Genomic DNA, 25,603 nt, shown 5'->3' with positions numbered 1-25,603 from the left:
CACTCAACAAAGTGAGGAGACAACTGACAGAATGGGATAAAGTATTTGCAAACTATGCAACTTATAAAGGGTAAATATCCAGAATCTATAAATAATTCAAGAAATTCAATAATAATGGCCTGGGAAAGCAGTAGAAGATGGTCCAAGTCTTTGAGCCCCTGCATCCACATGAGAGACCCAGAGGAAGCTCCTGGCTCCTTGCTTTGAATCAATGCAGCTCTGGCTGTTGCAGCCATTTGGGGAGTGAACCAGCAGATGGAAGACCTCTCTCTCTCTCTCTCTCTCTCTCTCTCTTTATGCCTCTGCCTCTCTGTACTTCAAATAAATAATTTTTTTAAAAAAAAGAAGAAATTCAACAACAACAAAACAAACAATCCAGTTAAGAAATAGGTATATGGGGCCAGCACAGTAGCATAGTGGGCTAAGCTTCTGCTTGTGGCATCAGAATCCCATATGTGTCACAGTTCATGTCCTGGCTGCTCCTCTTCCAGTCCAGCTCTCTGCTATGACCTGGGAAAGCAGTGGAAGATGGTCCAAGTGCCTGTACCCCTGCACTCACGTGGGAGTCCCAGAGGAAGCTCCTGATTCCTGGGTCTGGATTGGCTCAGCTCCTGCCATTGTGGCCATTTTGGGAGTGAACCAGTGGATGGAATACCATTTTCTCTGTCTCTCCCTCTTTCTTTCTGTAACTCTGCCTCTCAAATAAATAAAATCCTTAAAAAAAAAAAAAAAGAAAGAAAGAACGGGCAAAGAACTTGAAAAGTCATATTTCTTTTTCTCTCTCTTTTTTTTTTTTTTTTTTTTTGAAAGAGTTACAGAGAGAGGGAGAGACAGAGAGAGAGGTCTTCCATCCTCTGGTTCACTCCCCAGATGGCCTCAATGGCCAGAGCTGCACCAATCCGAAGCCAGGAGCCAGGAGTTTCTTCCGGCTCTCCTATGCGGGCGCAGGGGCCCAAGGACTTGGGCCATCTTCTACTGCTTTCCCAGGCCATAGCAGAAAGCTATTTGGAAGAGGAGCAGCTGGGACTAGAAACGGCACCCATATGGGATGCCGGCACTTCAGGCCAGGGCTTTAACCTACTGTGCCACAGCGCTGGCCCCGTAAAGTCATTTTTCATGAGAGCAAATTCAAATGGCAAACAGGCACAGGAAAAAATGTTCAGGATCACTAGCCATCAGGGAAATGCAAATCAAACCTCAATGAGGTTTCACCTCACCCCATTTAGAATGGCTCTCATACAGAAACCAACAAACAACAAATGCTGGTGAGAACATGGGGGAAAAGGACCCTAATCCACTATTGGTAGAATGTAAAGTAGTTCATCCACTGCGGAAGACAGTATGGAGATACCTAAGAAATCTGAATATATACCTACCATATGACCCAGCCATCTAACTCCTGGGAATTTACCCAAACCCAAAGAAATTGACATCTGAAAGAATTATCTGTACCCCCATGTTCATTGCAGCACAATTCACAATAGCTAAGATAGGGAATCAACCCAGATGTCCATCAACTGATGACTCAGTACAGAAATTATGGTACATATATACACTATGGAGTACTACTCAGCTGTAAAAGAAATGAAATCCTGTATTTTGCAACAAAATGGATCCAACTCTAACCATTATATTTAGTGAAATAAACCAGTCCCAAAAAGACAGACACTAAATGCTTTCCCTAACCAAGGCAACTAATAGAGTACCTAAAATGTAATGTATTGGAGTTAAATGACATTTTGAGATTCAGTGATTGTTTACAGCCCTTGTCTCTTCTGTTGAGGAGCATTGTTGTTTTTCATACTATTTGTTGAACTCTTTTTATTTAGTGTAGGGTTAACTTTATGATCATTAAGTAAACTGAAAGTAGATCTATGTAAGAATTAAGAGTGGGAATGAGAGAGGGAAGAGGAAGAAGGGTTAGCACATGGACAGGAGGGAAGGTAGGGTTGGAAGTATCACTATGTTCCTAAATCTGTATATATGAAACACAAGAAATTTATATAACTTAAATAAAAGTTTAAAAACAAAAATCTTGGAATAAAAATTGGCAGACCTGGGAAATGTAGTTTGGAGACTCCTTGCTCACACAGGCTCCTCTGTAAAGCTGCCTCCTCATGCTCTCCATTCAAAAAGGTTAGGACTTATCCACATTTACACGAGCTATTGTCACATAACAAACCACCCTTAATATTTATTATCTATGGGTTGGCTGAGTTGTTCTGTTGATTTGGACTAGACTGGCTAGCTGGCCAACTGTCTGGAAGCTGCCTTGTTTAGGATGGCCTCACCTTTAATGACTCATCTCTGCTACAGATGATTCTCTTCTCCACCAGCATAGCCTGGGCTCATTCTCATAGTAGTTTCAGGGGTCATCAGCTAAGAAGGAAAGCACACTTCCATCTGTATGCACTTTGACAGCCTCTGGTTGTAGCATATTTGGTAACATTTCATTGGCCAAAGCAATTGTCACGGATGAGCTCAGGATCAGAGTGGGAGGGGACAGAAAAATTATAGGGAAAAGACAAGGACAGAGGGAGGCTGATAAAGCAGACTATTGACATCATCCATCAATACACTGGAAATGAAGTTCATTCAACACATGAATCAGGCCATGATAGGTACTATCATAGATGAAAACATGTTCCACATATACTATAACAGGTACTGAACAAGATATCTCTTATCTTCTATTTGAATCCAGTGGAAAATGGAATTATAAATGGTAGCTAGGTTAGAGCTAAGAAGAGTTATACTAACATAGGCCCCTTAGTGACTCAAAATTTAAGAAATAACCCAATGACCAATTCAAACTTCTGAAATTCCTTTGTACAACTTTCAACAATTGAAAGAATGTAGTGCAATTCTGTTCACAAAACCCAAGAATATGCATGCAGCCAAGTGCCTATCAACTGCTGAATATCATATATACACACAATAGAACACTATTTAGCTACAAGGAAGGATGAAATCCTGTAATTTGCAACAGTGTGGTGGCCATTGTGTTAAGTGAAATAACACAGGCACAGAAAGACAAGTATCTTATATCCTCACTCATACGTGGAATCTAAGAAATCTAAAAAGCTGATCTCGGTCTTAGAAGTAGAATGGTGATTACCAGAAGTGGGAAAGAGTAAGAGATGGGAAAATGTTGACTAATGGATCCTAGGTTAAAGTTAGGAAAGCAAAACAAGTTGTGGTATTTTATTGCACAATAGAGTAACTATTGATAACTATACACACACACACACACACACACACACACACACGTAATTTTCAAAGCTAGAAGAGAAGTAGAATGTTGGAGCTTAATTCCCAGGTTTGCTCCTGGTTCCAGCCTTCCACCATCGTGCACCACATGTGTAGCTGGGTTCCTGTCACCCATGTGGGAGACCTGGATTGAGTTCCTGGTTCCTAGCTCTAGCTCTGGCCCTTATGGGCATTTGATGAGTGAACCAGTGGACACATGCTCTAACAAAAAAAACTGAGGTGTGGGGGAGTCTAGAAGTGAGAATTTTAAATGTTTTCATCAGAAAGAAATGACAAATGTTAGAGAAGATAGATATGTTTACCCTGATTTGAACATTACACAACACATGTATCAAAACATCACATGGTCCCTCATAAATATGTACGATTTTTATGTAATAGCTAAAAATTTTTCAATTAAATTTCAAAAAGAATGCAGTACTGAGGGCGATCAGGATATGCCACCCCCAAAATATGTGAATTTGGCACAAGAATTATTATAAGCTGAAGACATTTGAAATTCAACAGATACAGAAAGAAGCCTTCTCAGAACTTTCTTTATCTGAATAAAAGCAGAGATTTCTGAGAGATGAGACAGTCATAAATTACCTCTTTGAGGCCGGTCTGATGCAGGAGAGAGACCAAAAGTAAACCCACCATAAATCCTCTGTAAGAGGGAGCTTTATTGTCCTGAAGGAGATGGAAAGACAACTCATACCTGCACAGACAAATAGCGGCACAAACTGCATCTCGTTTTTTGCTCCCAGAAATCCATTCGTCTTTATTGAAAAACATCTATTTGTTCTTTCCATAAAAGTCTTTTCTCCTGCTTGCCCTCCCCATACTGCCCCCACCCCTTGCTTTGTTCCCCTACTAAGTTAGGCTTATAAGCCCCAAATTCTAACCATCCCTTTGGGGTTACTTGTCACGGAATGTTCCCACATATATGAGCATTACATGCATAAATAAACTTTTTCTCTCATTAATATGCCATAATTTAATTCACAGGCCCCAGTCACTTAACTTAAGAAGGTAGAGGAAAGGATTTTTCTGCTCCATAGTACCCATCCCCATAAACCACCTATGTCAGGAACCGTGGCCTTACTGTTTAAGCCATGTGAGTTGAAACAGTCTTTGCCTACAGCCAATAGCATTCTAAGTAATTGAGCACTGTGTGTGAATGGCTGGAGTGCAGGATCAAGGAGATAGGTGGACATACAAGTCTGCACTGGGGGTGAACGGTGAGGGCAGAGGGTAGAGACTTGGAGATCATAGGCAGGAAGCCAGCCACAAGGCTGGGTGAAATCACTTTGTAAATGGAAACAGAGCAAAGCACAGGGCCCAGAGCTGAGTCGTGGTAACTCCAATATCCAGGCATTGAAAGGAGACTGAGAGGTAACCAGTGCAGGAGAAGGAAAACAAGAAACTGTGGTGTTGTGGAAGTCCAAATAAGGAAGAAGAGATTTCAAGAGGGAAGGGGAGCTGGCTGCATTGTGTTGGTACTTTTGAGTAGCGCGGCTGCACAAATAGGGCCTCCTCTCTTGCCAGAACCAGCACCCTGGCTCTCCCTGTTCCAAGTTAATGAACCTCTTTGCGTCGGTCCCATACCTCCAAGCAACGCTCTTCCTCGCCTCTGTAGCTTTGTCTTCCTCCTGGCTCCCCCTGTGACTGCGGGAGTCAGCTCACACACGGCTTCTCCAGACCTGGTGGGGAGATCCCTCGCACGGGCCTCTGAGAAGCCTGCCCTTCCCCATGGAAGCATGTGTTGACGACAGCTCCTCCAGCCCTCGTTCGATTATAAATTCTGTGCGGTGCAGCCCAGGCAGTGAATGCATTTTATTTTCCATTTTCTTTGGTACACAGCATCTAGCAGGTGCTAAGAAACATTTTTGGACTAAATGAATGAGAACAAAAATGCAGGGTAGGGCTAAGCCTCTCATCAAGCCAAGACTAGACCCCTGCTGGAAATTCTCCTCCCAGGAGCGTCCACTTTTGGGGAATCAGTAAATTCTCATCCATGGGGGTGGGGGAGAAGGAGGGAAGCATATTTTAAGTGAGAAATTATAATTTTTAAAAAATAGTTTCAGGCAGGCGCCGCGGCTCACTAGGCTAATCCTCCGCCTTGCAACGCTGGCACACCGGGTTCTAGTCCTGGTCGGGGCGCCGGATTCTGTCCCGGTTGCCCCTCTTCCAGGCCAGCTCTCTGCTGTGGCCAGGGAGTGCAGTGGAGGATGGCCCAAATGCTTGGGCCCTGCACCCCATGGGAGACCAGGAGAAGCACCTGGCTCCTGCCATCGGATCAGTGTGGTACACCGGCCGCAGTGCGCCGGCTGCGGCGGCCATTGGAGGGTGAACCAACTGCAAAAGGAAGACCTTTCTCTCTGTCTCTTTCACTGTCCACTCTGCCTGTCAAAAAATAAAAAAAAAATAGTTTCAGTATTTTCAAGAAAGGTCTAAAAAAGCATTCCTGTCTGATCTATTGCTTGGCAATTTATTCACCCATTTATTTTGTCTTCAAATGATGCTGACATAGTTTTAAAAGTGATGAAAGCCCTCTCTTAAGCAAAAGAAGCAAGAAGCCTAAAAGTGAAATTATCCTACCCCTTTGTTTAGCGCATTCAACTTGTACACACCGTCTCCTGAAAAAAGAAAAGAAAGAAGTTGTTGAATTGTTCAAATCACTAACCAGCACTCTGAATTCCCCACACTGGGAAAAACAAAAATGAGTGAGATGTGGTGGGACCAGGAAAGTCTCAAAATTGACTTGTTTTAAAGCTTGATGTCTTTTGATATACGTGTAATACCCAAGCAGCGAGTGTGATTTATAGATTTTAAAATGCTATCTTTAGAATTAGGAAGTCAGCAGTGGCTATATATATATATTCTTCCCCTTCCTCCCTGACGATCACACACACACACACACATACGTTTCCAAAGACACAAAAATGACTTAGAAATATAGAAAGAAACCAGCTTTTTTTAGACATTTCATTTCTAGGTTTTCCTAAACTTTAGAATGTGTTAGGAGAAAAAAAATCAGTTTCCAACTGTGCACTGGTGTTAACCCTTCAGGGGTGGCTTCCTTCTACTAAGAGTGCATTTCGGTGAGGCAGGCCTGGGGGTATGAGAGCGACACAGAGGAGAAGGGGTACTCAGCCCCCCACGGGCTCCAGATTTCTCTGTGCAGCTGGATTAGGTGGCTCCTATCTCAGGGATGGCCTGAATGAGGCTTGGGGACAAGTAAGCAAAAGGCAGCCCTTGCTGGCCCAGACTGTGTTAACCGTAATGCTCAAAGCGACCCACCCCAGCCTGTTTCTCTTTCCAACCCGAGGCGTGTCCAGTGGAAAAATAGTTCTAAGAGGCAGCACAGACAATAGCTCTGGCTCAATAATCATTGCAATGAGCCAATTCCTGAAAACAACTGAGCAGTGTAACAGGGAAGAGACTGATGCGGGAAAAGAAATGGTAAGCTTTGATAATTGCTTCAATTTTTTTATTTTTTAAAAAAGTTTTATTTATTTCTTTGAAAGGCAGAGTTACAGAGACAGAAAGAGAGAGAGAGAGAGAGAGAGAGAGAGAGACCATCCATCTGTTGGTCCACTCCCCAAATGGCTACAATGGTCAGGTCTGGGCCAGGCAGAAGATAAGAGCCAGGAGCTTCATCTGGGTCTCCCATGTGGATGCAGGGGCCCAAAAATGTGGGCCACCTTCTGCTGCTTTGCCAGGTGAGCTGGATCAGAAATAGAGCGCTGGGACTTGAACCAGCACTCATTTGGGATACCAGGGTCTTAGGTAGCAGCTTGACCCATTCTGCCACAAACAATCATTTCACTGTAAGCATGTCCTCAAAGCAGCATTACTTGGACCCCTTCGGCCCTTGAAATTCATGAAGATCTGCGGGTGTTTTCCATCCCGTGGGTGAGTTATTGTGATGTTGTGTAAAAGGAAAAAATATGACCCAGAGGTGTGAAGAGGGTCTAGATTCAGTCACTTCCCAGGGGAAAGAATACAGTGTCCACTTGGGCTATGGCCACTTCAGGTGTGGTCTCTTTCTTCAGAGCTGTCAATAATGGTCCCCTCCCTCCCCCCCGCCCCGAGAAAAACCCAGGCAAAAGTCACCTTGTAGCAGACATTTCTATGTTGGCTACTAGTCAGTTCTTTAAAGTAGCTGTAGCCTGCAGGCCCTGAATTATGGGGATGTGGATCGGGGAAGGCCTTGATTTTGTTACAATGCAGAGACAGATGATAGGCACAGTGGTATCCAAGAAAGGATGAAGAAGCCATTAGAAGGGTGTGGTGGGCCTGTGTGTAGGTGAAGTTTATATCTTAAATGCCTGGCATACTAGACAAGGTTCAAAGTGGCTCCTACTGGACCTCTCTCTGTCAGAGTCGAAGACAACAGGACACACTCTTGGTCCTGGCCTTAACCCACAGGAAGACCTTAGCGTTCCTCAGGCACCTGCAGGCTGCCAGTGCACATGCACTCACACACATACACACACCCGAGCCTTCAGTGTGGTGCATAGACCCAGGCTGGTTAAAAACAGTGGTCCTTGCTTTTCTGTGGTCTGGGGTCCTCTGCTTCCTCCTCATGGGTTGAGAAGATTATTACTTATTTGGATTTTGCTCATGTTTGGTAAACCAGAATTCTCTGGGCTGGAGCCTGCTCAGTTAATTCCCCTTCAGAAATGCAACCCTGGTTTTTAATGAAAGTGCTTTCCCAAAAGTCTCCAGGATTGACGTGGTTTCATATTTTCACAATGGTGGGCCTCAATGCCTCTCTCTCCGTGGAACGAGATCACAATGACACTCACAGAATTGTGAAACTTGAACAAGAGGAAACAAAGTATGTGACAATGCTTTGGGAACTGGAATATGCTACATCAAAGAACAGTCATTAATAAGATCTATTGATCAAGATCAAATGAGCACATGTAGATATAAGAAGGATATTACGGGGTGGGCAGCACTGTGGCATAGTGGGTTAAGCCACCGCCTGTAGTGCTGGCATCCCATATGGACATCAGTTTGAGTCCAGCTGATCTACTTCTGATCTAGTTCCCTGCTAATATACCTGGGAAAGCAGTGGAGGTTGGTCCAAGGACTTGGGACCCTGGCACCAACATGACAGACCCAGATGGAGTTCTGCCTGGCCCAGTACCTGTCATTGCAGCCATCTGGGAACGAACCAGCCAATGAAGATTTCTGTGTCTCTATATGTCTCTTTGTAACTCTGCCTTTCAAGTAAATAAATAAATCTTCTAAAAGGGGGCTGGGGATGCCAGGAACATGCATTTTAGACATTTTCTAGTTGTGCAAATTTCACCAAGTTAATTAACTTCTTCAAACTTTAATTTTCTTGTCCACAGAATAAGAAAATAGTGCCTACTCTTACAAGGCTTTTTACAAGAATTAAAAATATGCCATAGTACTCTTAGCATGATGCCTGACATATAATAGATGCTTTTCAAAAGAGTTATGGCCGCTGGGTTTCCCGGAGGATGTGTGTACCAATGGGACACCTCTTTCTTCCCCAACTTGATTAAGTGTTCTTTCTTGCTCAAGAAGTGAATGCCTCCCTCAGGTGCTGCTAAAAATGTGTGAAGGTGGGGTAACCAGGCTGATGGGCTGGGCAGGAAAGCAAATGAATCATTCACGTACTGCACATTGAATGCTTTGCTTGAATTTATAATACAGATTATTGATGCAATTTCCTAGGCCTGAAAAACAAAATTATCTGAAGGAAGACCTTTCTCTCTGTCTCTCTCTCTCTCTCACTGTCTATAACTCTACCTGTCAAATAAATAAAAAAAAGAAAATAAAAACAAAATTATCAAAGAAACTTCAGGATCAACAATACAACTGAACTTCCTACTGCTGGAAGATTTTCTCTCAGTGTAATAAAAGGTTGGAGTCTTCAGTGACTCACAGGAGAACAGATAATAATTACTGTATTAGGCCTTCCAAGTAGTAATGCCCAATATTCAAATTTTATTTTAATAAAGGAGAAATAGGCTCATTTTTAGACACACATTACGATCCATTATGAGAAGGCAAAAACGAGAGAGAATAGAAGTGAAAGGGACCTGGGAGCATAATCTGCATCCAGCACAGCCATGCTGCACATGTTGGCGGCAAGCGCAGCAAGGCCATCCTCCCTCAGCACGCCTCACAGGGGTGACCCGCAGCAGGCCTCTGCCAGGCAGACAACCACACGAGGGCATGGATGAAAGGGGTTATGCACATTTCTGCTCTCACTGAGGATCCCAAAGAAGCTCATGGGTCCTAGAAGCAGAATCAGCCATATCTGGATTTAATTGTATCCTGGAAAGGAATGGTGGCTTGTTTTGACATGAACTAGCAAAAGGCAAAGAAGAGGAATTAGTGTTTCAATGGGTTAGAAAAACCCGTGCGTCTTATCCAATCCTCATAGTCATCACCTCTCCCTCTCCACCCCACCCCCTCTAGCTTTGAGACATACACATTCACAAAAACACACACACAATACATGAGGATACTTCAAAAAGTTCATGGAAAATGCATAGAAACCTAGGCATGGATATCAGAAATGTTTTACACCAAAATAAACTTATCTTCTCACTTCATTTTCCACAAACATTTTGAGGTTCACTTGTACACTCACTCTTGTCTGGAATGTCCTATTTGTGTGTCATTTGTGGAAGCCCAAGTGACAAAGCAGTGCCAGAAGGAACTCGGACAGTGGTCATCACCTATAATTTTATCAACCAGTGGGGTGCTGCTAAACTTTGTCCCAGAACCTAGTGACTCAATGCCCAACGTGAGTGTTTCTATTTTAACAACCTTGAATGGATCTTTCTTCCTTGACATTTTGCAAACAAATACATTGAAGAGCTACTTCACACACTGTGAATACATCTCAGCTCCTATGCCAACTCTAACCACTCTGAATCTTGTGTTGGGAAGGGTTCTGGGACCATTCCCAAGTTTGGCAGTGGTCTGATCTAGAAAGGATTCTTACACAGGCATCTAAAAGTGGGAGCAGTGAGTCATGGGTACAATTTTATTATACAGATATGCACAAAACAATCACAAACAGGTCACACCAGAGTTACTGTCACCTAAGAATGAGGCCATCTGTGACATGTGGTTTTTCAAGGATCAAGCACTCCTTGGGTCACGCTTGCCCTGTGTCCATAAAGATATTGCCTATGGGATGTTCTCACATTAGCCCTGCATGAATTCCAGTTTCTTTTTTTAAAGAAAATTTATTTATTCATTTGAAAGGCAGAGGTACTGAGCAAAAAGGAGAGACAGAGAGAAAGAGAGAGAGAGGTCTTCCACTGGTCCACTCCCCAAATGGCCACAACAGATGGAGCTGGGCCAATCTGAAGCCAGGAGCCAGGAGCTTCCTCCTGCTCTCCCATGCAGGTGCAGGGGCCCAAGCACTCAGGCCATCTTCTGCTGCCTTCCCAGGCACATTAGCAGGGAGTTCGATTGGAAGTGGCACAACCAAGACTCGAACTGGCATTCATATGGGATGCCGGCACTGAAGGCAGAGACTTAACCTTCTATGCCACAGTGCTGGCTCTGAGTTCCAGTTTCTGTGCTACCTGGTTTGGACACTGTTGCTATTATAATTATCCGTCACTCTCTGGGTCTTTGTATGTGCATAATCCTACCTGAATTACACTACTAGGTTGGGGAAATATCTCAGGCTAATTAAGAAAATCAATATATTCTTAAAAACCTCACTTTGTATTTTGCTTTGTTTTTTTAATCATTTATTCATTTTATTTGGAAAGCAGAGGGACAGAAAGAGCTCTTTGATTTGCTGGTTCATTTCTCCAAATGCTTGCAACTGCCCAGACTGGGCCAGACTGAACCCAGCAGCCAGAGACTCCATCTGGGTCTCCCACATGGATGGCTAGGACCCAACAACTTGAGCCATCATCTGCCACCTCCCAGGATTTGCATTAGCAGGAAGCTAGAATAGAGAGTTAAGCCAGCACTCAAATGCAGACACTCTGATAATGGGGTGTGGGCAAACCAAGCAGCATCTTAACCACGGTGCCATCCCCACACTTGGCATTTGCTATCCTTCATTTAACTTCATGTGGTTCAATTTATCCTTTGCCATCTTAACTCACTAAATAACACTAACCTTTGCCCCTAGTTCTCTTTGCTGCAACCATTCCTCAAGGTAGTAATTTCTCTTTGGCCCCTGCCCCTCAAAATAAGCCCGAGCTCTCTGAGTCCTGTAAGAACACAGACTTACCCGGACAGCTGCCAAGTCCATGATCTCTCAGACTAGGGACCCTTGGCCACCTGGCTCCAATATCCACAGCAGCTGCAGTGGCCATCAAGTCCCTCTGATGCCTTGTTCCTGCTCTGCTTTCCTGTGATTAGGAGCAGGGAAAACTAACTTCTTGGCAGCCAATAGACGTCCTTAAGAAGCTGACCCATTTCAAACACTTCCCCTGTGTTAATTAAAATTGCTGCTATTTTTTACAGGAAAATTCCCTTTGGGCCTTCGGCTTCTTTTCACACTCGTGCCTTCCTTTGGGCAGACAATGCGCTGCATGCAGCTTCAAAGCCTTTCGAGGGCTGCTACAAATGCAAGGAGGCAAAGAGGAGACAGGAGAGGGATCTGACAGGTGGCGAAAACACTTCCCCTTGTGCCAAAGTTGTGCCTGCTTTCCATCTGCCATGCTGTTTGCCCTCGGGCAACAACCTCACCCTGCCCCATGCACACAGGAGGCCTCCAAGAGGCAGAAGCTGTTCCTCCTGGAAACCAGAAAGCAGACACAGTTTATTCCTCTGAAATGGGGGAAGGGGAAATATAGTAGTTTTGTGATTTTGAGCTGTCTCTTCATAGAGCTCTAACAACTGTGGACTCTCTTTCTAACTCTTTCTGGTGTTTCTATTATGAAAAAACAATGGCAACCATCTGAGCCATCGCTAGGACCAGAGGGGAATAAAAGACAAAGAATTCAGGGAACTTCATGAACATACAAGACAATACAGGGGCCAGTACTGTGGCACAGCAGGCTCAGCCACCACTTACAACAGCACCTCACACGGGCGTGCTGGCTTCTGCCCCGGCTGCTCCACTTCTGAGCCAGCTCCCTGCTAATGTGCCTGGGAAAGTAGCGGAAGACGGCCCAAGTCCTTGGGTCCTTGCTGCCCTGTGGTAAACCTGGATGGAATTCCAGGATCCTGACTTGGGAATGGCCCAGCCATGACTGTTGTGGCTGTTTGGGGTATGAAACAGCAGATAGGAGATCTCTGTGTGTGTGTGTGTGTGTCTGTCTGTGTCCATTTCTCTTTCTCTGACACTCTGCCTTTCAAATACATAAATAAACCTTTTTAAAAAAATAATCAAGGAAAAATTGGGAGTCCCCCTCAAGCGTCCTGAGCCATTTGGCAGGCATCTTGGATGGTAGCTTCTCACCTCCCAAATAAAATAAAGATAGAAGAACCACAGTCAGAGATGCAATTTGGAGATAGTAAGAAAATTGATTCTGGGAGAGAAAGAAGGTAGATTTCTCCCACCAAATGCATTTGCCTTCCAACCTGCCATGTGAGAGAAATATTATTTTACTTCTCTTTCATTTTTCAGCCCCTATGACAAGTCCCCAATCCCCATGATTCAGTTAAACCACTATAAATAGGTCTTAGAAAATCCACTCTGACTTCTAGACCCTGGCACTTACATCCAGGAATTTCCTTTCTCCTTTCTGAAATTAAAAAAAAAAAAAAAGAACACTTTGCTTTTTTTGGTCTCTGGGTTTGAGTTAGAGTTTCTTTTACATAATCTCCAGGCTAAGTGAGGGGAATCTGCAGAAAAAAAGATGAAGGCAAAATGGGGTCTCTCTTTATTAAACTGAATAGAAGTGTTACTGGGGACCCCAATAGCTGTCGACAATCCTGGGCACCAGCAGGCAGCCAACATAAACATAATACTCTCAGAAAATCCTATTCTAGTGACTATCTCTTTAAGTTCATGTGCAGTATGCCTAATGGCACTCTAATGAAATACTTATTCAATTCACAGCCACATACATGCAGAAGGATCATCAGCCCTCTCAGAGGAGGGGCTGTGAGCCTGTGGGATGGACAACTGGCCTTCAGTTCTGCAGAGAGCTGCCTGGACACATTGTTCCTATGCCAAGGAATGCAATACAAATGCCAGCTCCCTGTAACCTGGTTCTAATGATCTCCAACCTGACGTGCAGGGAAGAGTGGCATCCACGGATACACAGCTGCTGAACCAGAATGCAGATCCTGAAAACTGAATTTTAATAAAAGCCATTTCCCCAAATTGGTAATGAACATTATTTTTCTTTTTAGGGAGTAAATCTTTACTGCTTCCACTTGGTAATCTCAGTCTAAGAAACTCTGCCGTTTGGCATTCACATGTGTGGACTGTATACAGAGGTAGAATTATATACCCTGGTATTCTTAAACCCAGGGCCTCGCTGAAAGCATTAAACCTTGATTGTTTAGCTCTAGGTAATTTATTGAGTTAGCTTAAACTGTGTTTGTGTGTGAGCGACTGAGTGCTAGATTGTCAACTCACTATAGGCAAAACATAATTCACATTATCCAATGTGGAGGTAATGCTTATTCTTTTGGATGATGATTGGAATATCTTCAATATCCTACCTATTACTCCCACCAAAATCTTTATAAGAGTTGTCAGGATGTGGTACCAAATTTCTTGGCTTGCTTTTCATTTCAACAAATACTAGTAGCAAAATCATCAAGGCTAGTCCGTGGGACAAGCTCTCAATTAAGCAATAAAGACAGGAAAACAATTCCCAGGAATGATAAAAAGTGATTTTCATAGGCCCATTAGAGCAAAGAGCCCAAGCTTGGTATAAAGAACACAAGAGTGGTGTTATGCAATGATGCTGAACTACAGGTCAAACTCCAGGATGTGATATACAAATTAATTTTTGCATCTGGAATGAAAGTGAGTTTAGGCTAATGATGGGCATTGAGCAACTGCACTTCTTTAGACTACTCTAGAATAAGGCAAGAAATGCTTTGTGCATATGCAGAAAGGAGAATGCTAACTGCACACTTCCTGGAATACTCAAGTCTCAGAGATATTAACTGAAATAAGAGAGGCCTATCCGGCCGGCGCCGCAGCTCAATAGGCTAATCCTCCACCTGCTGCGCTGGCACACCAGGTTCTAGTCCCTGTCGGGGCGCCAGATTCTGTCCATGTTGCCCCTCTTCCAGGCCAGCTCTCTGCTGTGGCCCGGGAGTGCAGTGGAGGATGGCCCAAGTCCTCCAGGATAAGCACCTGTCTCCTGGCTTTGGATCAGCGCGATGCACCGGCCGCAGCAGCCATTGGAGGGTGAACCAACGGAAAAGGAAGACCTTTCTCTCTCTCTCTCTCTCACTGTCCACTCTGCCTGTCAAAAAAAAAAAAAAAAAAAAAAAAGAGAGAGAGAGAGAGAGGCCTATCCACACCACCAGACCCACAAGTATAGATGTGATTGCTTTCAAGGTCTATCTTTGTCAGCTTGTGAGCTGTGTGACCAAGCTTTCTCCAAAAAAGTCTCCTTTCTTCTTGTATGTTCAGATCACATGCAACACGGTGCACTGGTCAGCAGCAGCAGGAGGGGACATATGAGATCCCTGTTGTGACCTCCTGCCTGTCCTTTGAATCTAAGTGACTTGAAGAAACTGGGTGGTGGAGTCTCTTGGCAAGTCTTGCTAAACAGGAAGAACAAGTCAAGCAAAATAAATAATGACCTCCCTTTCTTGGAACCACTTTTTTAAAAAAAGAAGTCCTCACTTCAAAGGAGGCCAAAGCATCCTTGCCTCACTCTCTCCCAATGCCACTCCAACCACAGTGATTGCAAGTCTACAGAAATAGCCAGTAAAGAGTAGTTGGGAAATGAATGTGATGCTGGCATTGTGGGCTGGGACTCACTCGCTCTGCAGGGTTTGGAAAGTCCTGGTTACTCAAACGCTCTCATAAATCTCATGAATTGTGTTCCTGCCACTGACATTCTATTTCAAGGTCTAAGGAATGAAGAGCCATTACCCCACATTACACCGATCGTCATTACTGGAGTCCGACCATCATGTCTCACTTAATATTTCATCCCAGTGACATCATACCAGGAATTGAACTCTCTCAAATTCACTTTTAAATGTCAATTTCACTATGCACTCAAGCAATCAAACCTTGAATAAATATACTCCCCATTACAGAAATACTCTAATGGCTAAAATTTCATTTATTAAAAATGTGAAGATATCCTTTTTAATGTATTGTTTTATGTCTAAAAATAGTATTCATGTTACAAAGGCTATAAAATATAATTTTTCCATTTCATAGATGTGGAAACTCAGTCATAAAGAGGTGACTTGCTCAGAGAAATTATCTCCAAATTAATAAAAATAGAGAACCTAGATTTCTATTTCCCATTATGCTATTGTGTGAATAAGCGAAGGAAACCTCACTGTTACCGGGGTCTTAGCTTAGTCTAACAGTTGATGGACTGGACAGAGTCCATCCATGCAGGGAATTCCCCTGCTGCAGAACGAGAACCAAGAAGAGGATTCCTTCCCGCTCAAGCCTTTCTGGAAAGTTCCACTTTAGTCTGAGAATCAGAGAGAAATTTTTTGGAGCCAGCCCAGTAGAGCGACTTTTGGCCAGTGTTAAACTTGTGTGTCTCACAATCTAGACGGTCTCAGCTGTGGAGCCAGTCAGTTGCCAACCTTGCCTTGCTTAAAATGACTCTCGTTTCAGCCATGGTGACTTCCTGGTTCCTACAGGACGTAGGGAGGGCTTTGGGGAAGAGAAAATGAGCATGAAATGACTCTGGGGACTCTGAGCACGTGGAGAAGGTAAGAGGGCTGTGGCGGCTGCTCCTCTCCCACCCCTAACCCCACTCCCGAGTCCCAGAGCCTCATGCAAACTCTCCGGCTTCCTAATTTAATGTTCTCCATCCACAGAAATTCCCAGAGAGAACCACGCTGCCAACGGTGGATTTTTCCTCACATTCCCAACAACCACACAGAAGAAGCGAAGGCTCTCATTGCAAGAGGGGAGATAAAATCTGGAAATACTAGTCATTGTGTTTTCTTTCTTTTCAGCACTTCCTGACCTTTCGCCCAGTGGGCAGAGGCATCCACTTTTCTGCAGCAGCATTAGCTTGTTATGACTGGAAGGTTGAGAGAAAGGAAAGATTATTTTTCAGAATGTTTATTTTCACCCTGGCTCAAAACAAAGGGCAGATCAGAGAGTTTATGGTAAAACAAAGCACTGTAGGCAGCCAGCACCAGGGGGGCCCCTGCTGCAGGTCTGGCTGGCTCCTGTCAAAGGCACACGCATTTCAACGCCTGTGCGCGTGCGTGTGCGTAGTTCTCTTCAAAGCTGGACAGGGACCATCTGAACCACCCTGCCCAGACCTGCCTCCCACCCCAGGAGAGAGGGCTGAATCCTTGCCCCCAGCAGCAGCAGTAGGTGACTGGAGCTGGGGGCCCGGGAAGGGGTAAGTTTCCCTTCTCACCCAGCCAACAGTGGTATTTCTAGGAAAAACAGGGAATTTGGAAAGAACCAAAAAATGTTGAGTGCATACTGCCAGCCTTTCTAAATATCCCAGGATTCTGTGAAGAGGCTGGCAAGGTGAGTTATGGTCAGGGTGGAGGGGGTGCTTGTCGCTGTCGCTGGCCTCCATGGGTCGGAATGACTCACTTGGGCCCTGCGTGGTTCCAGAGCATGACTTCATCTTTGCATCAACCCAGCAGGGTAGATATTTATCATTTTATGGATGTGGAAGCAGATTCCAGTGCTTTTGACCTTAACCACTGAACGACACACCTCACAAGACAGGACAATAGAAGATAAATGCAATAGATTTCCTCCAATATTCAGTTTCCTAAAACATACCAATTTTTACAGGAGATCCTATTTTTAAAAAAATAGAAAACTAGTTTTTTTTCTTTTTTAAGATTTTTATTTATTTATTTTTAACTTACTTGAAAAGCAGAGAGAGAAATCTTTCATCAGCTGGTTCACTCCTCACTTGCTTACAACACCTGGGGCTGGGCCAGGAGAAAGTCAAGACCCAAGAATTCTATCCAGGTCTCCCACATGCTTTGTATGGACCCAAGTACTTGAGCCATAATCATTGCCTCTCAGGGCATTCATTAGCAGGAAGCTGGAATCAAAAGAAGAGTGGAGACTAAAGGCAGACACTCCTACGTGGGCGTCTCAAGCAGCACTCCAATTGCTGCACCAAATACCCACCCCCTGGAAAACTGCATTTTTGATTGAAACTTCAAAGTATGAGAAGCCAGATGAGTTCTCTCTCTAAGTAAAATACAAAAAAATAAAATAAAATAACTAACCAATGAGGCAGTTTAAGATTCAGTTCCTAAATTGGCTGATATGCTAATTTAATACAACTTTGTATAAGGAAGAGTCTCCATGGTTACTCAAAGGCCAGCTTCAGAGTCAAAAATGATTCGTTAAGGAAGTGGTCAAAGACCAGCAGCCCCAGGTTTTGACCTCATTTGCAAGACACAGAGGAGCTGCTGTGGTGTCCCACCACCAGCTGACCCCTGCTTCCCACCTTAATCCTCACCAGAGCCCCCGGGGACCCCAGAATAGCACAAGCTTTTGGAGAGCTTTGCCCAAGGCCAGAGAATGGCAAAGAGGTAGGGCCCTCATTAATGTTCAGGTTCTCTCCTTTCCAGGGGAATTTGCTGGGGAATTCCCTGTGCGTTCCATAAATAAAAAGGGGAGTTCTTCATGTGACACCTTCACATTTCAACACAGTACAACAGAACAAATGGGTAAGCAAACTGACGAGGTCTAAAGGCTGATTTTAGGAGGTTTGGACTATTTTCAGATGAGATCTTTCAGCTCATTTCTCCCCCTATGTATGTAAAGCAACATATTTCTGCATCATTTAAGAGAAAAGAAAATTAGTCCACATGAGCTGCCAACAGCAGGCTGACAACCTTGAGCCTTGGGTGTATTGGAACGGGTCCAGATTTTGCATAAGGAGTTCATTTGGGGTTAGTCAAAAAAAAGAGAAGGAATTGGCTCAGACCCTGTTCTACACATTCAGGAACGAGGCATTGAGACTCCCTGCAGAAATTGCTGGGGGCTTGCTCTGCAGTTCCATTTGCCAAGCACCATTTGACATCCACTCATTGCCCTGCCTGATCCAACAAGCGCCGTTAGAGATGCAGGTTTCTCCTCTGACAACAAATGATTCAATGCAGCAGTGAAATGATGCAAAGGTTAATCCCCCCTTTCCTCCATCTCCCTTTTATAAAGATCTATTATTTCTACAGACTCTGGATTCTTTAACCATCTTTTTCATTGTGAACCCTACTCATCTTGACTTTGAGTTTGACTTATTAGGCTGAGGCTAAGTTTACTCACATCATAAGAACTTAACATTTGTTAAAGAATAAAATCCTCTTATTTTCCTAATCTGTGTCTATTTCAGAGTAATAAAACTTTCACACTTCAAATAGTAATAGCCATTTCTCTTTTCAAAGTAACAAGTCATCAGTGTAACACATAAGACAATGCAGAAAAAGAAAAAATAATGTGATGTTCAATGTGATGGTTGGATGTTTCAACCATCCAACGTGAGTGACATCAAGTTGAGTAAAATAAACCAGACAAAAGAAAACAAATATTGTTATATTCTCCCTTATATGTGGGAGTTAAATTAAAAAATAATAATTTTTAAAGCACTCCAAAAATGCCTGTGTCAGTTTTGCTGCAAATACAGTGTTTTGCCAAACTTTGTTTCGTATGTTTGTCAAACTAATTGATAGGAAGTATATACTACTATAGTTTTAATGATTTTGTGACTTTTAAATTTACTTTATATGAATGAAGTTGCACATCTTTTCATTTAATTATTGTTTATAGCCCTGCCTACTTCTCTGCTAGAGTGTGTATGGTCTTTTTACTTTTTACTTGTTTAACTCTTTATTTTGTAGGGCCATTAAGCCTTTGACTGCATGTAAATTAAAAATGTTATCTCAAAAGTATGTATATAAAATAGTAAGTTGAAAAACAAATAAATAAAAATCAACCCAATTCCTACCACTGGAGAAAAAACTAACCAGCATTAATATTTCAATCTACACATTTTTTTGTCTTTTTAATTTGTCTTTTACAAAGCAGATATAAATTATTCAGTAATCTGATTTTTTTCTGCATATATTTTGGATATATTCCCATGGTAATACAATAGGTCAGTATCCCATTTTAAGAGGTGCACAGTGTTGTGTGCTATAAATGCATGTGACTTATTTGTATGAATAGGCATTTTTGCTAATATAAATAAGACTACAATGAACTGCTTTGTACATATACAGGACAGCCCACTTCTCCAAGCTCTTCATTGTGGTAAATTTCTATGCACAAATTTGCCAGATCGAGTCACATACATTCTTTCCACATCTTTGGTAAATATCACCAAATTCTCTCTTTCAGAAGTTATAATTTTCAAATTGGAGCTTTCTCTTTTAAACATCATTGACTTTTTAAGGGCATGTTGTAAATTCTCCTTTTCCTGTTTGAAAGACTGGAAACTGGTACCACCATGTCTCTTCACTTTCCTTTGATTACTAAGCAGCTACAACATGTGCATATGCATATAGCTATTTTTTTAAGTTGTCTGTTTTTTCTTGTGCCCACGTTTCTGCTGAGATATTCACATTCGTCTCCCTGATTTGTAAGAGCTCATTATGTACAAACGGGACATCCAGATTGTATTTCAAGGAATCTTATCACGCCATGAGATGGTAATGGGCATGCTAAGCGGGGAAGAGGAGGTCTGTGGTCAGATTTAACACTTCACTTCCTAAACTTAATTGACCATCAAGATTTCTTTATTCATGAACATCCTTTAGCATCGTACAGGATGGTGCTGTTCTGGGCAATAACATTTGAGAAATGGTTCTGTGAATAATATTAGTGCTTTGCCTGTTGCATATTTGGCATGATTTTTCCCCACTCATGGTCATTGCTCTTTGATTCTATGAAATTTTTTTTCTATGCAGCTTTTAATCGACCAGTATTTTCCTTTGCAGTTTAGTAATTCAGTAGGGACTCTGGGCCAGTGCAATGGTGTAGTACATTAAACCTTGCTGCCGGCATCCCATGTAGATGCCAGTTTGTGTACTGGCTGCTCCTCTTCAGATCCAGCTCTCTGCAAATGGCCTGGGAAGGCAGTCCAAGATGGCCCACATGCTTGGGCTCTTGCATCCATGTGGGAGACCCGGAAGAAGCTCCTGGCTCCTGGCTCCTAGCTTCGGATTAACGCAGCTCTGGCCATTGTGGTCATTTGGGGAGTGAATTAGCAGATGGAAGACCTCTATGCCTCTCCCAATCTCCTTCTGTAACTCTGTCTCTCAAATAAATAAATCTTATTTAAAAAAAAAAAAAGAATTAGGGAGGATTCCAAGATGGCAGATTAGGGAGTGACATGCTTTGCTGGGCTAAGGATAAACAGTGAAGAGAAAAGTGTAGGAAGTACACTCTCAGGGGAGAATTGGAGAGAAAACCACACTGGAACTCCTATGGGAGGAGGAGAAACAGCGTGCACCTGTGTGGAGGGTACAGACACATAGCACAAATGTAACTGCAGAAGCCAAGAGCTAGAGCAGGCAGTATCTTGGAGACAGAGGTGAGACTGGACTGCAGTAACTCGTGGAGGTAGAGCCAGAGGGACAGCCTGGTGTGGGTCAGGACTGGAGTCTGAGGGCTGGCAGTTACTGGAGGTTTCCTGTGGACCTAGTGTAAATGGAGGGGGAAATTGGTTTCCCCTCAGCTGCCCCAAAACAGTGCCCACTACCCAGCTGAGAGAGGGCAGGTACCATTTTGGGTTAGGGTAGCAGCTACAGAAGCCTTTGTGCACACGTGCACACGTGGGACGCCTAATCAGCAGTGCCAGTGGCAGTGGCAGGCAGGCAGCAACGGTTGGCCAGTGGTTCTTGTATGCATGTATGATACAGAGATTCTATTGGAGAGAATGGTCCACTGCCCCCACTGACTTTGAGTGTGACTGGGAGTTTGCTGGCCGGCCATGTGAGGCAGTGGGGCACCCACAGCCTCACAGGGTCAAAACACCTAAGCGGAGCTCTTTGGGGAACATCTGCCTCTCTGTTCACTGGACAGGCTAGCAGGTGGAAAGAAACCTCTGGATCCGGCAACTGTGGGAAACTTGTGTGCTCAGAACCTGGGGACTTGGTGGTTACATGAGAAGGTACAGGGTATAGTTGGGTATTGAGATCTACCACGCCCAACTTGGGTGTTACCCTGGATACTCGCCCCACCCTGGAGCACTGACCACAGCTCCTTGGCCACATCCACTGGACCCCTCTTGGAATTCACTGAAAGTGCAGACATTCCAATAAGCCACAGCAGCATAGCTCAAAGGTAAAAGTCATCAGAAGAAAAAAACAAAATCAACTACACAAATGCCTAAAAACAAACACAGAAATTTAAGAAACAAGAATAAGGAAGACACAACGACCATTCCCCACCAAAGGAACACAACATCTTATATTAGAATGTAAAGATTAAGAGATTGAGGAAATGCAAAAATGGAATTCAAAAATTAATCATAGGATTACTCAAAAGCAATCAGAAGCAAATCCACAAACTAAACAAAATTTTTCCCATGAAACTGAGATTTTAAAAAGAAATCAAAATGAAATATTACAAATGAAGAATTCAATAGATCAAATTAAAAATGTGGTGGAAAGCCTTAACAGCAAACTTGGCAAGGCAGAAAAAAGAATTTCTGAACTAGAAGAAAATCTTTGGAAATCTTACAGTCAGACCAGAAAAAAGCAAAAAGAGGGTAGAAAATTTAAAAACAGCATTGTAGATCTATGGGATACTATCAAGCAATGCAACAAATGGGTTTTAGGAGTTCTGAAGGTGTGGAAAGAGAGAATGAGCTAGAAGGCCCATTTAGTGAAATAATTACAGAAAACTTCCTCAATTTGGAGAAAGAAAGGGAAGTCCAAGTAGAGGAAGCACATAAAACTCATAATAGACATGACCAGACAAGATCTTCACCACAACACATGGTAGTCAAACTTTCCACAGGAAAACATAAAGAAACATGCACAAGAGAAATGTCAGATTACTTTCAGAGAATCTCCAAATATGCTCACATTGACTTCTCATAGAAAACCAATAGGCTAGAAGGGTATGGTGAAATAAAGTCTAAATCTTTTTTAATTTATTTATTATTTATTTGAAAGTCAGAGTTACACAGAGAGAGAGAGAGGTCTTCTGTCCGATGGTTCACTCCCTAGATGACCGCAACAGCCAGAGATGTGCCAATCTGAAGCCAGGAGCCAGGAGCTTCTTCCGGGTCTCCCATGTGGGTGTAGGGGCCCAAGGACTTGGCCCTCTTTCACTGCTTTCCCAGGCCACAGCAGAGAGCTGGATTGGAAGAGGAGCAGCCAGGACTAGAACCGGTGCCCATATGGGATGCCGGCACTTCAGGTCAGGGTGTTAACCCACTGCACCACAGCACTGGCCCCTAAAGTCCAAATCTTAAAAGAAAAAAAAATCAACCCAGAATACTGTACCATGCAAAGCTTTAATTTATAAATGAAGGTGAAATAAAGACCTTCCGTAACAAATAGAAATTGAAAGAATTTGCTGCCACTCATCCAGCCTTACAAAAGAAGCTTAAAGATGTGGTACACATAGAAACACAGAAAGATAGCCATCCCTGTGAAAGAATGAGAAGACAGTAAATCCCCCAGTAGAAGTACAAAAGAAATCCAAAGTAAACAATATGAATATTTATGGAAAAATGCAGAGCCAAGTTGTTACTTATCAATAGTCTACTTGAATGTAAATGGCCTCAACTCTCCAGTTAAAAGATACAGACCGGCTGAATGGATTATAAAACAACTACTTGCTGCCTACAAGAAATACATCTCACCAACAAAAATACACACTGGCTGAAAGTGAAAAGATGGAAAAAGATATTCCATGCTAACAGAAACCAAAAAGAGTTGCGGTAGCCATCCTAATATCAGTCATAATAGTCCTTAACATAAAAACTGTTAAAAGAGATGAAGAAAGGCACCATATAATGATAAAAGGATCAAATCAACATGACTATAATAAATGTAAATGCATCCAATTACAGGCTCCTGGCTATTTAAAAGAAATGTTAATGGATTAAAGAGATACTCCAATACTACAGTAACAGGGACTTCAATTCCCCACTTTCAGCAAAGGACAAATCAACCAGACAGAAAATCAGCAAGAAAACAACAGATTTAATTGACACTATAGGCCAAATGGACCTAGCAGATATCTACAGAACTTTTCATCCTGCAGATGCAGAGTATACATTCTTCTCACCACTTCATGGAACTTTATCTAGGATATACTAGGCCGTAAAGCAATTATCAACAAATTCAAAAAAATCAAATCATAGCATGCATCTTCTCTGACCACAATGGAATAAAGCTGGAAATCAACAACTCAAGAATCTCTAGAACATATGTAAGCACACGGGACTGAACAGCATTCTCTTGAATGAACAGTGGGTCAAAGAAGAAACCAAAAGAGAAATAAAAATATTGGGGGGACAAATGAAGATGACAATACATCATATCAAAACTTATGAGATACAGCAAAAGCAGTGTTAAGAGGGAAGTTTATTTTTTTTATCTTTTATTTCATGAATATAAATTTCCAAAGTACGACTCATGTGTTACAATGGCTTCCCCCCCCATACCGTCCCTCCCACCCACAACCCTCCCTTTTCCCACTCCCTCTCCCCTTCCATTCACATCAAGATCATTTTCGATTATCTTAATATACAGAAGATCAGCTTAGTATACCTTAAGTAAGTATTTCAACAGTTTGCTCCCACACAGAAACATAAAGTGAAAAATAATAGATGATTTTTTTTAAATGATGATGAAATCAGATCAGACCTATTGTCATGTTTAATCCCAGTGAGAGTCAAGTTGGGAATTGATAATTTCTTTTTTTTTTTTTTTTTACAGAAGATCAGTTTAGTGTACATTAAGTAAAGATTTCAATCATTTGCACCCCCATAGAAACACAAAGTGAAATATACTGTTTGAGTACTCGTTATAGCATTAAGCCTCAGTGTACAGCACGTTGAGGACAGAGATCCTACATGAGGAGTAAGTGCACAGTGACTCCTGTTGTTGACTTTACAAATTGACACTCCTGTTTATGGCATCAGTAATCTCCCCATGCACCAGTTATGAGTTTCCAAGGCTATGGAAGCCCCTTGAGTTCTCCGACTCTTATCTTGTTTAGACACGGTCATAGTCAAAGTGGAGGTTCTCTCCTCCCTTCAGAGAAAGGCACCTAAGAGGGAAGTTTATAACAATAAGTTCCTACAGGAAGAAATTTAAAAGGTACCAAATAAATGAGCTATCAATGGAACTAAAGGACCTAGAAAAATAACAACAATCAAAACCCAAAATCAGTAGGAGGAAAGAAATAATTAAAATTAGAGAAGAGGGGCCAGCACTGTGGTGTAGTAGGCTAAACCTCAGCCTGCAGTAGCTTCCCATATGGGCACTGGTTCAAGTCCTGGCTGTTCCACTTCAAATCCAACTCTCTGCTATGGCCTGGGAAAGCAATATAAGATGACACAAGCGCTTGGGCACCTGCAGCCATGTGGGAGACCAGGAAGAAGCTCCTGCCTCCAGGCTTCAGGCTAGCCTAGGTCTAGTCATTGCAGAAGTGAACCAGGAGATGGAGACCTCTCTCTCTCTCTGTACTCTACCTCTCATATAAATAAATAAAATAATTTTAAAAATTAGAGAAGCAAACAAAATTGAAACCAAAATCAATTCAAAACATCAGTGAAATGAAGAGCTGTTTTTTGAAAAAATAAACAAAATTGATATACCATTGGCCAAACTAACAAAAAAAAGGGAAAAGGTCCAAATCAATAAAATCAGATATGAAAAAGGAAATGTAACAACAGATACCACAGAAAGAAAAAAATTCATCAGAAAGTATTACAAAGAGCTGCATGCCAACAAACTAGGAAACCCAGAGGAAATGGACGGATTCCTGGACACATTACAATCTATAAAAATTGAGTCATTAAAACATTGAAAGCCTAAACAGACCAATAATTAAGATGGAAATTGAATCAGTAATAAAGACACTAGAACAGAGAAAAGTCCAGGACTGGATGACTTCACTGCTGAATTCTAGAAGATATTAAAAAAGAACTAATTCCAATTCTTCCCAAGCTCTTCAAAACAATTGAAAGGCAAAGAATCCTCCCAAACTCCTTCTTTTAAGCCATCATCACCTTAATTCCTAAACCTGAAAAAG

At 42.6% G+C, this 25,603-nt stretch overlaps 2 long non-coding RNA genes across 2 annotated transcripts; both read left to right on the top strand.

The window, feature by feature from the left end:
- The first annotated feature begins 6,599 nt into the window (after positions 1–6,599).
- LOC138844219 (uncharacterized) lies at positions 6,600–13,552 on the top strand. Its single transcript, XR_011379781.1, has 2 exons — positions 6,600–6,714; positions 13,286–13,552. It is a non-coding gene; the product is annotated as an uncharacterized lncRNA (long non-coding RNA).
- Positions 13,553–15,970: 2,418 nt separating this feature from the next.
- LOC138844218 (uncharacterized) lies at positions 15,971–16,325 on the top strand. The gene is made up of 2 exons (XR_011379780.1): positions 15,971–16,101; positions 16,210–16,325. It is a non-coding gene; the product is annotated as an uncharacterized lncRNA (long non-coding RNA).
- The last annotated feature ends 9,278 nt before the right edge of the window (positions 16,326–25,603 follow it).

Source organism: Oryctolagus cuniculus, chromosome 11, assembly GCF_964237555.1.
Source record: "Oryctolagus cuniculus chromosome 11, mOryCun1.1, whole genome shotgun sequence".
In the NCBI taxonomy this organism is placed as follows: domain Eukaryota; kingdom Metazoa; phylum Chordata; class Mammalia; order Lagomorpha; family Leporidae; genus Oryctolagus; species Oryctolagus cuniculus.
Note: the sequence above shows the minus strand (reverse complement) of the source record. Positions and strands in the feature narration are given on the sequence as shown.